The 8,243-nt window shown below is 47.7% G+C and overlaps 1 long non-coding RNA gene and 1 pseudogene across 1 annotated transcript; both read right to left on the bottom strand.

The window, feature by feature from the left end:
• Positions 1-202: 202 nt before the first annotated feature.
• On the bottom strand, positions 203-3,899 carry LOC144335896 (uncharacterized). The gene is made up of 2 exons (XR_013407101.1): positions 3,654-3,899; positions 203-665 (listed from the first exon to the last, which is right to left on the bottom strand). It is a non-coding gene; the product is annotated as an uncharacterized LOC144335896 (long non-coding RNA).
• Positions 1,183-8,243, bottom strand: part of LOC144335895 (B-cell CLL/lymphoma 7 protein family member C pseudogene) — a 45,839-nt pseudogene continuing 38,778 nt past the window's right edge.

The raw sequence follows: 8,243 nt of genomic DNA, 5'->3' as shown, positions 1-8,243 counted from the left end.
TGAGGGAGATTAAGGGCGGGGAAGTGTTTTGAGGAGTTTTTAGTTGGGGCTTCTCCGATATGGAAACCGGGGGCTTCTTAGCTTCTAATAAAACCTGGTCTGGCCTTATTGCAACAGGGGCAGTGTCTGGATTGACTAATAGTCTGATTTGGAGGGGAATTTTAGGCGGGTTGTGCTGGTATAAATAGAGACTTTATATTAATTTTGTTGTTATCTATCTGTTATTTTTTAGGTTGAAATAGAGGTCTGGAAACCAAGTCTTTATAGGAGCATTTTCGGAGGTCTTATTTAAGACCTCTTGATTATTAAAATTAATTCTCTGTCAGGTCAGGCTAAATGGCCGGTGGGGGTTAGCGTCAAAAACTACACTAGAGACGGCGCAGGGAAGAAGGGTAAACAATAAGTAAGGAGTTAGATACGAGAGAGTCTTATCTTGAGCGGGTCCGCGGAGCGTTGGAGTTTTCACGTCTTAAGTGGTGTTGATCCGGACGTCTCTGGAGCAGCCTTGGCGTGGGATGCGTGGATCTAAGTGGAGATTCCGTCAACCTTTATGGCTGGAAGGGGTGACTGGTCTGTGGATGTCTGGGTTGGTACAGTTCTGCCAAGGGGGCCCAGATTTGGGCCTGTACTGCTTGGAGTCCTTTTAGCCGGGCCTGTAGGTCAGTCTTAGGATCGGAGGGGGAGAAGGAATTAAGCAAGGTTGACAAAGGGGGAGGTCCTCCGTAGAGGATTTCATATGGAGTGAGCCCAAAACGGTTAGGTGTATTCCGGGCCCTTAACAGAGCTAAGGATAGGAGGCGTCTCCAATCTTTTAAACCAGTCTCTAAGGTCAATTTAATAAGGGTCTCTTTTATTGTTTTATTTATTTTTTTTACTTGTCCTGAGCTCTGGGGTCTATAGGCACAATGTAATTTCCAATTAATCCCCAATATCCTGGCGAGCCCCTGACTTACCTGAGAAACGAAGGCCGGCCCATTATCTGACCCAATTACCTTGGGAAGTCCGAATCTAGGAAAGATTTCTTTCAAAATTTTCTTGGCTACTATGTGTGCCGTTTCTTGCCGGGTGGGGTAGGCTTCTACCCATCCTGAAAAGGTATCTACAAATACCAGTAAGTACTTATATCCAGCATAGTGAGGTTTTACTTCAGTGAAGTCTATTTCCCAATAGACTCCTGGGCGGTTATCACGAGTTCGTTTCCTTTCTGGCACTCGGGTAGCCCCAGCGTTTACCTGCTGACAGACCTTACAGGCAGATGTCACTTGTTCTACGAGGGTACTTGTCTTTGGGATTAGAAAGTCAGTTTTTTTAATCAGTAATTTTAGCTTTCAATTATTTAAGTGTGTCCAGGCATGCATCTGCTGGATCATTGCCAGGGCCTCCTTGGTCAGCATTGGGGGTTCGTCAGTGCTGCCAGCAGTTATGCCCCCGGGATTTTTTTTCTTGGCCTAGCCGTGGGGGCTGAGCCTCTTTAGGGACCCCTTCTGGGGGTCCGGCAGGTGACACAGGGCGGCTGGGCTGGGGGCTGCCCTCAGGACTGGGCTCTGTGCCTTTTTGCAGGGAACTTTCCGAATGGAAACTCTGGTTGCTGTTCTCATCATTGAGATCCAGCAGGATGAGAGGGCCACCCCCTCGGGGACTGGCGCCCCTGCCCCGACGTTCCCGGCCACGGGATCTCTTTGCCCCGCCACCTGCCCGCCTTCGTTCCTCCTCCTGGGGGTCCACCACTGGCACTTACTTGAAGATACGAAGGGAAGTGTCGCCTACAGTCACTCATTGCTTCTTCCATTTTTGGACCTTCTTGATGGTCGCCATTACCTTCTTGATGTTATCTTCGGCCCGGCTCCGGGTTTCGGCCCGTACGGTCCGGCCGGCCATGCTGGCGTGGTTGGGGCCGGAGCCGAGCCCGCGGCGGGGCCGCCTCCCGTCTGGCGGGCTCAGGCTTGGCGCCAGGCCCGGGCGCCGCGCTCTCGGCCTGCCGTTCCTCCGGGAGTTGGCCGCGCCCTCTTTTGTCCTTAACGCCTCCGCGAGTCCCCTGTTCTTTGCAGTAGGCACACTGGTCTTTTTCTACTTTTGGCCGTCTCCGCTTCTTTCCCTCTCTCCCTGGTCCTTTCTTTCTCACAACTGCTGCCAGGATTTTTGTTAAATGCTTATCCTTTACTCGGTTTTTACGATCCTCTCGCTCTATCTGTTCCTTCGCTAACCTGGCTTCCCTTTCCTTAGGGGTTTCTTTCTTATCTTGGCCAAATTTGTGGGGCGTTTTCCTGCCCCTTTGAGACCCGCCAACAGAGCCTGGCGATAGATTTGGAGACTCTCCCTACCTGGTGCCGTTTCATAGTCCTAGTCCGGGCGGGTGAGGGGAAATCCCTCATCTGTTTTATTGGGAAGTTGGGTTGGGAGGCCTCCTGGTCCTGGCACATTTTTCCGGGCCTCCAAGAGGACTTGCTGCCTTTTTCAGTGGTTAAGAGGACCTGCAGGAGTTGCTGGCAATTATCCTAGGTGGGCTGGTGGGTGAGGAGAATGGATTCTATTAACGAGGTTAGGGCCTGAGAGTCTTGGGAAAAGGAAGGGTTATGGGTCTTCCAGTTATAGAGGTCAGAGGCAGAGAAGGGCCAGTACTGGACTGTGTGACTGACAGTACGGAGGGGAAAAAGGGAGGATTGCTAAGTGGAAGGGCCTTCTGGGTCCTCAGTCCGCCGCAAGCGGAGACGAGGAGGTGTCGGCGGCGGCGTCCGAGGGGTGAGTTTGGGCGGGGCTGGAGGAGGAGACGGGGTGGAGGGAGGGGCTGAGGGAGAAGTTGGAGAAAGGGTAGGGGTCGAGGTGGTAGAGGAAAGAGCTGGGGACAAGACAGGGGGCAAGGGTGAAGCGTAAGGTGGAGGTCCCCGAAGGGGGTTTTGAGGTGGAGGAGGCAGGGGTTCGAGAAGGAGGAGGTCCCTCTGGGGTTTATCTGGGAGGACTGGCTTATGCGGGTCCGGATTCCGATTCTTTGGGGCTTCTAAGGCAAGGAGGGTAGATTGGGATGGGGAAGGGGAATGGAGGAAGGGTTTCACCCAAGAGGGAGGGTTTCGGACCAGATCCTCCCAAGTAATTATGTAGGCCACCTGGTCTGGGTGTCCGTGTGGCCCAGGATCCATCACTGTTGCTTTAACCTGTAAGATAATTGGGAGGTTAAATGTTTCGTCCCGGGGCCACCCAACATGGAGGGTAGGCCACTTGGACGAGCAGAATTTTCGCCATCGTCCCTTACGGAATTCTATGGAGAGGTTGTGGGCTCGAGCCCGAACGTCAGGGAAGTGAGTCAGGGTCAGAGACAAAGGAGTCGTCAACGTCTGTCTTATTTCGTCCACGTATAACAAACAAGGACAAAACAAAAGTAACAAAAACAAAGACCAGACAAGTAAGGAGAAGCCGCGCGGCCAGAGAGTAGCGCCACAAGATTACAAAATATTCAGACGGCAGGGGCGGCCTGCCTACAGATTTGAGGAGGCTGACCGAGTCATTAGCCTTCTCCCAGACTACCGCCAGGGCGTCCCCCAGGGCGAAAAGTGGGAAGGTGCGGGACACGTCTGTCCCCCTTCCCCACTTAATTCAGAAGGAGTACTCTCCAGAGTTCAGAGTTAGCCGGCAAGACAGACAGAACAAAACGAAGGTACCTGGTAGGTCCGTTCAGTCAGCAGTCCGTGGCCCGGGCCAGATAGGTCTCCGCCGGATGGGTCGGGGGTCCTCGGACGACCCCACTTCCCGGCCAACGCACCAAATGTTGGAACCGAACTGTCGATTCCTTCCTGGGCAGGGGTCGCCGCGAAGGATCACCGACACGAGATTCACAGCAGAGAGTTATTTATTACTAGCGCGCTAGGGTCCCAAGTTCTAAGTTGGCCCTGGGACCCCGACTGCTTGTTACAGGCTGTTTATATAGGCAAATACAAGTTCAAACACAGCTTAGGGCGCGAAATTCAAACAAAGCTTTAGGCGCGTGGTAATTGGGTCTGTCTATGGCCTGAGCAAGTTGTCTTATGCTAATTGGTTACAGCAGGACCTTATGAGGTTTTTTCTTGGAGTTGCTGATTCCGGGAACTTCGAGGCAGGGTGGGACCCCCGGAATTGGCAGGGTGGGACCCCATGAGGTTGTTTCCCGGAATTGGCAGGGTGGGACCCTATCAGGGTGGGACCTTATTGAGGCAGGGTGGGACCCTATCCAGAGCCACTTGGTGTTAATTTTTTCTATATGAGGCCTATTTTCTAAATTTTATGAGGCCTAGTTTCAAGTGCATGGAGGGAAGATAGATCAGTCAACTGATCAACCACATGGTGCTAAAGTTATGTGGACCAATGTATCACAAACTGGAAGGTGAAAATAATTGAAAGGTGCAATTGCATCTTTTCTCCCCAAAGACTACCTCATTAGGGCCATGTGTGTTTCTGGAAGAGTTTTAGGAATACCCTGTAGTTCTGAGATGTGTTCAAGTTCAGCCAGAGGCAGTGGCTCACACCTGTAATCTTAGCACTTTGGGAAGCTGAGGAAGGCGGATCACTTCAGTCCAAGAGTTCGAGACCAGCCTGGCCAACATGGCAAAACTCTAGCTCTACTAAAAATACAAAAATTAGCTGGGCGTGGTGGTCAGCTAATAATAATCGTAATCCAAAAATTATTATTATTAATAAATTAATCATAATTATACAAATAATGTATTAATTATGCAGACTGTCATTCATTATCTTCGTATTTAATTGTACATACAGGGCAATTTTTACCAGCCAAAGAGTAAACATCAAAGTTGTAATCACAAACACATGTAACAGCCCACAAAAGCCGTCAAAAGAAGTCTGATTTAGTGGTTTCTCCACTTTCCTGTCACTGTTATTTTGCATAATTTTTCAAACCTCAGTAGCTGGCAAATAGGAGCTGAGTGTCAATGATGGCAAGGGGATGGGGGCCAAGCTTGTATTCCTTTTTAGGGGGTAATGCAAATAAAATTCAAGGCCACATATGATCCGGTTTGAAAATCACATCTCAATAAAAGGACTCTCAAGGAAACCACAAAAAGCGTTCGTCCGTCCTTCCTTCCTTCCTTCCTTCCTTCCTTCCTTCCTTCCTTCCTTCCTTCTTTTCCTTTCTTTCTCTTTCTTTCTTGTGCTCTCTCCTTCCTTCCTTCTTTCCTTCTTTCCTTTCTTCTCTTTCTTTCTTTTTCTTTTTCGTTATTTTTAAAATGATTTCAAATTACAAACATATAGAAAAGTTGTAAGAATAGAACAAAAACTTCCTTGTTCTCTGTACCCAGAGATCCTAGACCCTTCCATTCAAGTGTCACCAAATGCCCCTTGGGGCCCACGCTGTGCACCCACTTCTCGTGTCCACCTGGCTTCCCTAAGTCTTTCTTTGCCTTTCTTGGCTTTTGCCCTTTTGAAGATGACAGGGCAGTCATTTTGAATAACGTCCTTCAATTTGTGTGTATACAGTGCCTTCTCCTGACACAATCCAGGTTACTAAGCTTTTGGCAGGAATATAACAGAGTGGCACTGTGTCCTTCTCATTGCATGCTCTGGGTGGGGGATATACATGCCAGTTTATCCCATTAGTGGTGACACTAATTTTGATTACTTAATTAAGATGGTGTCTGCAGGTTCTTCCCCCATCTAAGTTTCTCTTTGTCTCCTTTATAATAAATAGTTATTTTATGTGGAGACATGTTTAAGGCTGTATGAACATTTCTCATCCTACTTGTATCCCCTGGTTCTAGCATCCATTGATATTTCTTTGCCATAATTAAATATTTTCATAATTATTTCCAAATTACAATTTTCTAAGTCCAGTATTCCTACTATATTAATTGCTTGGCATTATACTTTAAGGAACAACTTTCTTATCTCTTCACATAATTGTTAATCTGTTTATTACTATCACTGTGGACTCACTGATTCCTGTTTTATTCAGTGGATTATGATCCATCACTATTATTACTTATTTGGACAAATTGTCACAGATTTGACCAGAGAAAGCACCCCCCCCGGTTTTTTTTTTTTTAGACGGAATCTCACTCTGTCGCCCAGGGTGGAGTTCAGTGTCACGATCTTGGCTCACTGCAACCTCTGCCTCCCAGGTTCAAGCGATTCCCCTGCCTCAGCCTCCTAGCTGGGATAACAGGTACATGCCACCACGCCCGGTTAATTTTTGTATTTTATTTTATTTATTTTATTTATTTATTTTTGAGACAGAGTTTAGCTCTGTTGCCCAGGCTGGAGTGCAGTGGCACAATCTCGGCTCACTGCAAGCTCAGCCTCCTGGGTTCACGCCATTCTCCTGCCTCAGCCTCCCGAGTAGCTGGGACTACAGGCGCCCACCACCATGCCTGGCTAATTTTTTTGTATTTTTAGTAGAGACGGGTTTTCACTGTGTTAGCCAGGATGGTCTTGATCTCTTGACCTCGTGATCTGCCCGTCTCGGCCTCCCAAAGTGCTGGGATTACAGGCATGAGCCACCGTGCCCAGCCTAATTTTTGTATTTTTAGTAGAGATGGGATTTCATCATGTTGGCCAGGCTGGTCTCAAACTCCTGACCGCAAGTGATCCACCCACCTCGGCCTCCCGAACTGCTGGGATTACAGGTGTAAGCCACCATGCCCGGTCAAGAGAGCCCCTTTCAAATGGCTTCTCTGTCCTTTGGACAAGTCCCTATCATTCTCTGAGCATTACCTAAGTTGCTCAAGATGGTGTTCCAGGCTTATCTTGTACTTTTCCCTGACCCACTTCAAGAATCAGCCAATTTTCCAAGGAGCCTTGGTGCCTTTCGATGGTGAATTGCATTTATTTATTTAGACAGTGTCTCACTCTGTTGCCCAGACTGGAGTGCAGTGTTGCAATCTCACTGGCTCACTGCAACCCCTGCCTCCTGGGTTCAAGTGATTATCTTGCCTCAGCCTCCCGAGTAGCTGGGATTACAGGCACCTGCCATCACGCCTGGCTAGGTTTTGTAGTTTTTGTAGACACAGGGTTTCACCATGTTGGCTCGGCTGGTCTTGAACTCCTGACCTCAAGCGATCTTTCTTTCTTCCCAAAGTGCTGGGATTACAGGCATTAGCCACCATGCCTGGCCAAGAATTGCATTTAGCAACCAAGATTTAGGCACTGTGTGTGCTCCTGGATGTACTGCTGCTCGCAGATTATCCTAGTGGACAGAACTAAGAATTATATGTATATTCAGGCATACATTCACACACATGTACATACCATTATGTCTATATTCATTTCTTTATTTTTATATATGCACAATTTGTACTATCTCCATTTTCAATCCAACACCTCAAAGTTTATGCTAACTTTCCTTCTTTCCACATCGTTACCTCTCTTAGTCAGTGAGAAACCTTACCCCCATTATCCTCAATATATTTGCTTGTTTGCTCAATCCTCTATACGCAGCTAAGCTTGTGACACCATCACGCTGCCATTCTTACACAGATAAGTATGACTTTCCCCTTGAGGCCTTCCTTGTGACTTTTAGACTGAATTAGGATGAAAAGAAGGAGGAAGGGAGGAAGGGAGAAAAGGAGGAAAGGAGAAAGGGAGGGAGGGAGGAAGGAAGGAAGGAAGGAAGGAAGGAAGGAAGGAAGGGAGGGAGGGAGGGAGGGAGGGAGGGAAAAAAGGAGGGAAGGAAGGAGAAAGGAGGGAGGGAAGGAAAGAGAAGGGAGGGAGGGAGGCAAGTAGGAGGAAAGGAGTGCATTGTTTTCCAATTGAAGGATAATTAAGTAAATGCACAGATCTTAAATATTTGGCTTGATGGCTTTTGAAAATTGCATGTAGCCAAGTAACAACCACCTAAAATAGAATATAAACTATTTCGACACCCCCACCCCAAGTTTCCTAATGCAAGGGAGCCCATCCACCAGGAAACATCATTAAAAATCCTTCTTGTCCTCTCTCAATATCGAGCACTCAGTTTGTAGCTGTTGCTGAAAACATTCTCTTCTCAATTTTAACTTTTTCTCAAATTTTCTTTAACTGATGCCCAACTTGTTTGGTTTCTCTCTCCTTTTCCCCATCTATTTCAGATCTTACTACACAGAATGACTTGGCTCCTCCTGACTTCATTAGTTTTCTTTCTCCTTCACTAATCAAGGAGATTCTCCACAATAAAGCAGAACCTGGGAGTTTTCCAGAGAACAAGAATCTCCTTCCCCTTAGAAGGGCAAATAGGGAAGGACCTCTGTTATTTCACATTAGTGGCAACACACTCTTCTTATCATGGA

The sequence above is a fragment of the Macaca mulatta genome, chromosome 16, assembly GCF_049350105.2.
Source record: "Macaca mulatta isolate MMU2019108-1 chromosome 16, T2T-MMU8v2.0, whole genome shotgun sequence".
NCBI lineage: Eukaryota > Metazoa > Chordata > Mammalia > Primates > Cercopithecidae > Macaca > Macaca mulatta.
This window is presented reverse-complemented; position numbering and strand designations above follow the sequence as displayed.